Source organism: Meles meles, unplaced genomic scaffold, assembly GCF_922984935.1.
Source record: "Meles meles unplaced genomic scaffold, mMelMel3.1 paternal haplotype, whole genome shotgun sequence".
Lineage (NCBI taxonomy): Eukaryota > Metazoa > Chordata > Mammalia > Carnivora > Mustelidae > Meles > Meles meles.
The window spans coordinates 71,649-77,204 of NW_025721293.1; positions in this window are offsets into that span (position 1 = coordinate 71,649).

The window sequence follows — 5,556 nt, forward strand, 5'->3', positions numbered from 1 at the left end:
TTGAGATAAATGCATGTTACCTTTTGGGCTTCTGGGTGGCTTATTCAGTTAGGCGGCTGCCTTTGGCTCACGTCATGATCCCAGGATCCTGGAATTGAGCCTGCACTGGACTCCCTGCTCAGTGGAGGACCTGCTTCTCCCTCTCCTTCTGCCTGTCACTCTGTTTACTTATGCTCTCTATCTCTCTGTCTAATCAATAAATAAAATCTTTTTAAAAATGCATGTTATCTGGTATTTAATGCCCTGATACTATTAAGTGTTTTATTTTTTCGTACAATATAACTATGGCTTTTACTATACTATAGACTCTTTTTGGACTGCAATACAAAAAATGTGTGTGTGTGTGTGTGTGTGTGTGTGTGTGTGTGTTGCTTTTAGTTTTCTTTTTTTTAAGATTTTATTTATTTATTTGACAGAGAGAGGTCACAAGTAGACAGAGAGGCAGGCAGAGAGAGAGACAGGGAAGCAGGCTCCCTGCTGAGCAGAGAGCCTGATGCCGGACTCGATCCCAGGACCCTGAGATCATGACCTGAGCCGAAGGCAGCGGCTTAACCCACTGAGCCACCCAGGCGCCCTGCTTTTAGTTTTCTATGGGAATTTGTATTCCTGTTTAACAAAAATTTTATCCCCATTTGTGTGATGTCATAGTTTTTCTCTAATTTAAAAACATTATTGACTCTTCTCTTTCTCTAACATATTTTTTTAATTTAAATTCAATTAGCCAACATACACTACATTATTAGGTTTTGATATAATATTCAATGATTCATTAGTTGCAAATGACATCCAGGGCTTATCACACCATGTGCCTGCATTAATGCCCATCACAATATTACCCAATCCCCTACCTTCCCCTCTATCTCCAAATCTCGATTTGTTTCCCAGAGTCAAGAGTTTTTCATGGTTTGTCCATTCAGTTTTCCCTCCTTTCCTGTATTGTCTTCAGAACTATACCTTATATTCCACATATGAGTGAAAGTGTATAATAATTTTCTTTCTCTGGTTAACTTATTTCACTTAGTATAATACTCTCATTTCATCCACGTCAATGTCAATGGTAGGAATTCATTCTTTCTGATGACTGAGTAATATATATACACTGTATATATATATACACTGTATATATGACCCACATCTTACCTTATATCTAATTTGCCAGCATAGCTGTTCACTGTATCTTTAGAAAAGGTTCCATACATTCACTTCTTAGCATCTCCCCTGCAGATTCTTAGACTCAGACACCATTGTCCCTTGCCTTGGTACCGAGGCATATATTACTGAGTAATATATATACACTGTATATATATATACACTGTATATATGACCCACATCTTACCTTATATCTAATTTGCCAGCATAGCTGTTCACTGCATCTTTAGAACAGGTTCCATACATTCACTTCTTAGCATCTCCCCTGCAGATTCTTAGACTCAGACACCATTGTCCCTTGCCTTGGTACCGTGAAGAACTTTTAACCATTCTTCTGATTTTCATCTTTTTTTTTTTTCTTCTAAGATATCTCCATGACACATCCAGAAGTATTCTCTAGAAAAATTAGCCAGGTGACACATTTCTCTACTGAAATTTATCCAATAGATTTTAAATAAAACCAAATCGTATAAACTTCCATAAATTGCTTATCTCAGAACTTACCCATAGTATGCCCCTCCCTCACTGGATTTGTACTGCTGTCCTGTTTGTTTTTCCTCATGGTCTCAAGGTCTTTGCACTGCTGTTCCCTCTCTTAAAACTTCTTTTCTGCATAAATGGCCTTCAGTTAGCTCCCTCAGCACATTCAGATATTTTTCAAATATTACTGATAAAAGAACTTCGGTTGACCAAACAACTTAAGAGTGCCATAGCATTCCTTTTTTTTTTTTTAGAAAAAGAGGGAGAGAGCAGCACGAGTGAGCACAGGCAGACAGAGTGTGTCATAACATTCTATCCATTGTCTTGCTGTTTTTAAGTACATAACTGTTGCCATTGTTTGAATTGTATTATCTGTACATTTATATATGCATTCGTGGCACAGTCCCTCATTAGAATGCAGGCTTCTGAACATTAAAATAAGATGTCGTTTACTCTTCTAATGGTAAAACCTAAATTAGGAGCTGACAACATGAATGACATAATTTTCAATGAAAAAAAAATTGAATTAATCCTAAAACTGGTACATCTTTGGAATCTGCAATTATTAAAGTATGTTTAAATATAGCATTCACTTGTCTACTGATAGATTCAATTTTCTGGTATTTTATTTATCATAATGAATTATATTTATGAGTAACATTTGTCCAAATGTATACACTTGTATTCTTTTTATTTTTGTAAACTTTATTTTTAGAGTAGTTTCAGATTCACAACAAAATTGCAAGGAAGATACAAAGATTTTCATATACCTCTTCCCCACACATCCCTGGTCTCACTCATTATAAACATCCCTCACCATGGTGTTACATTTGTTACATTTGATAAGCCCACACTGATTCATCTCAGTTACCAAAAAGCATGGTTAACCTAAGAGTTATGCCTGGTATTATACATTCTATAGGTTTGAACAAATGTATAATGACTTGGATTCATTACTATAGTATAATAGAGGATAGATTCATCATCCCAAAAAACTTCTGTTTTCCACTTTTTAACCCCTATCCCTCCCCAATCCCTGTCTCCATGGTTTTGTCCTTTTGACAAGAAATATTATATAGCTGGAATCATACATTATGTGGCCTTTTCAGTTTGGGTTCTTTCATTTCTTAGTATGTGTTTAAGGTTCTTCCATGTCTTTTTATGTCTTGATAAGTGCTGTTTACTTTTAGTGTAGAACAATATTTCATTTTCTGGATACACAATGGTTTACTTAACCATTCACTTACTGGAGGACTTGAGGGTTGCTACTGAGTTTTATCAATTATGAATAATATCCACATGAGGTTTTTGTGTGAACAATGAATTTTCAATTATTTTGGATAATTGCTAGATTGTGTGGTGAGAGTTTGTTGAGTTTAATGAGAAACTGACAAGCTATTTTTGAAAATGGCTGTAGAATTTTGCTTTCCTACCAGCAGTGAATGAGAGTCACTGTTGCTTCACATCCTGGTCCACATTTGTTGTTGTTAGTGTTCTGGATTTTGGATACTCTGATAGATGTGCAATGTATGTTAATGTATTTTCATGCAACATAATATGTGAAGCATCTTATCACATGCTTATTTTCCATCTATATTTATTTATTTATTTTTATTTAATTTGGGGGGTATAGTGTCTCTTATGGTATTTGGTCCATTTTTTTTTTAAATCAAGGTGTTTCCTTATTGTTGACTTTAAGAATTCTTTGAGTAGGGGATCCTGGGTGGTTCAGTGGGTTAAAGTCCCTGCCTTTGGCTCAGGTCATGATCCCAGGGTCCTGGGATTGAGCACCACTTCAGATTCTCTGCTCAGCAGGGAGTCTGCTTCCCTTCCTCTTTCATTCTGCCTGCCTTCCTGCCTACTTGTGATCTCTGTCAGTCAAATAAATAAATAAAATCTTAAAAAAAATTATTTGAATATTTTGGATAACAGATGTGGTTTTGTTAGTAAGATCTCAAAATGTGCTTCTTACATCCTTACGCTCTAGACATAGTCTTTCACATGGCAAAAGTTTTCAATTCTAATGAAATTCACCTACCTCATTATGGAGAAATGAAGAATTAATTCTTATGTACAAGCAGTTCTTCCAGCAGCTTTATTGAAAAGACTACATTTCTCCATTTGTTTTGTTTTTGCTTATTTGTCGAAGATCAAGTTATTATATTAGTGTGTGTCTATCTCTGGGTTCTATTCTTTTCTGATGATCTACATGTCTACTATTTTGCCAACATCACACTGCCTTGATTACTGCAGCTTTATCACAATTCTTGCTATTCTGTTTTATCGGACCAACTTTGTTCTTCCCTTTAATATATTGTTGGTTATTCTGGGTCTTTTACTTACCCATGCAAATTCTAGAATAAATATACATTTTATTATATTCCATAATATTTTCCTAATTTTCATTTTTTGGACATTCTTACAAGGTTCCTGCTTTAGGAAATTAGTTCAATTCCTTTGAACACTTTATTATCAGGCATATGCATATTCACTTTTAATTTCCTTAGTTCTGTACTGAGAGGTCTCTATAAAAGACAATCTCTCCCTGTTCCTCCAATTTAAATACACCAACATTTTTCTACATGTTGTACTTTTGGGTTATTAGAGTTTTTGTGTTTTTTTGTTGTTGTTGTTGTTGTTTAATTTTTGATTTTGCTTTACTTTTTCCTCTCATAGAGTGGCATTATCTGTGTTTGTGTCTGTTTCTGCCTCTCTGTACTCAAATGAATATACATTAAAAACTGACTTCTATATCTGACAAATAGCTGATCCCATATAATATGTATTGAAAAACTGAACAGAATTTGCATAGATTAAATTATTAGTTAAGAAATATTAACTCACTCTCAAACACACACCTCTTCCAAATATATGGGATAAGTATGTTTTCTTGATTACTCACACAAGCAATAGCTGTGTGACTTAGCTGATAAAATGTGGATACTTATATCATACTTAAAGGGTCTGTCTAACAAAAAGATCTAACAATTTTAAATAACTATGCCCTAACATGGGAGCAGGCAACTATATAAATCAATTAATAACAAAACCAAAGAAACACATGAAGAATAAAACAATAATGGTAGGGGACTTGGACATATCCCTCACTGAAATGGACAGATCATCTAAGCAAAAGATCAACAAGGAAAGAAAGGGTTTAAATGACACATTGGACCAGATGGACACCACAGATATATTCAGAACATTCCATCCCAAAACAATAGAATGCACAGCATTCGCTAGTGCACATGGAACATTCCCCAGAATATATCAAATCCTAGGTCATAAATCAGGTTTCAAATGGTACCAAAATATAGGGATCATTCCCTGCAATTTTTCAGACAACAATGCTTTGAAACTAGAGCTCAAGCACAAGAGGAAAGTTGGAAAGAACTCAAATACATAGAAGCTAAAGAACAGTCTACTAAGGAATGAGTGTGTCAACCAGGAAATTAATGAAGAAATAAGGAAAATCCATTGAAACAAGTGAAAATGAAAACACAACTATCCCAAACCTTTGGGACACAGCCAAGGCCATCCTAAGAGGAAAGTATATGGCACTACAAGATTTTCTCAAGAAACAGGAAAGTTCTCAAATACACAATCTAAACCTACACTTGGAGGAGTAGGAAAAAGAACAACAAATGTAGCCTGAGCCCAGTGGGAGAAGAGAAATAATAAAGATCAGAGCAGAAATCAATGAAATAAAAACCAAAAGAACAGATCAGGGCAACTAGGAGCTTGTTCTTTGGAAGAATTAATAAGATTGATAAACACCTGGCCAGACTTATCAAAAAGAAAAGAGAAATGACCTAAAATAATAAAATCATGAATGAAAGAGGAGAGATCACATCAAACATCCAAAGAAATGCAAATAATTAGAAGGACATATTATGAGTAAATTACGCCAGCAAATTTGACATTCTG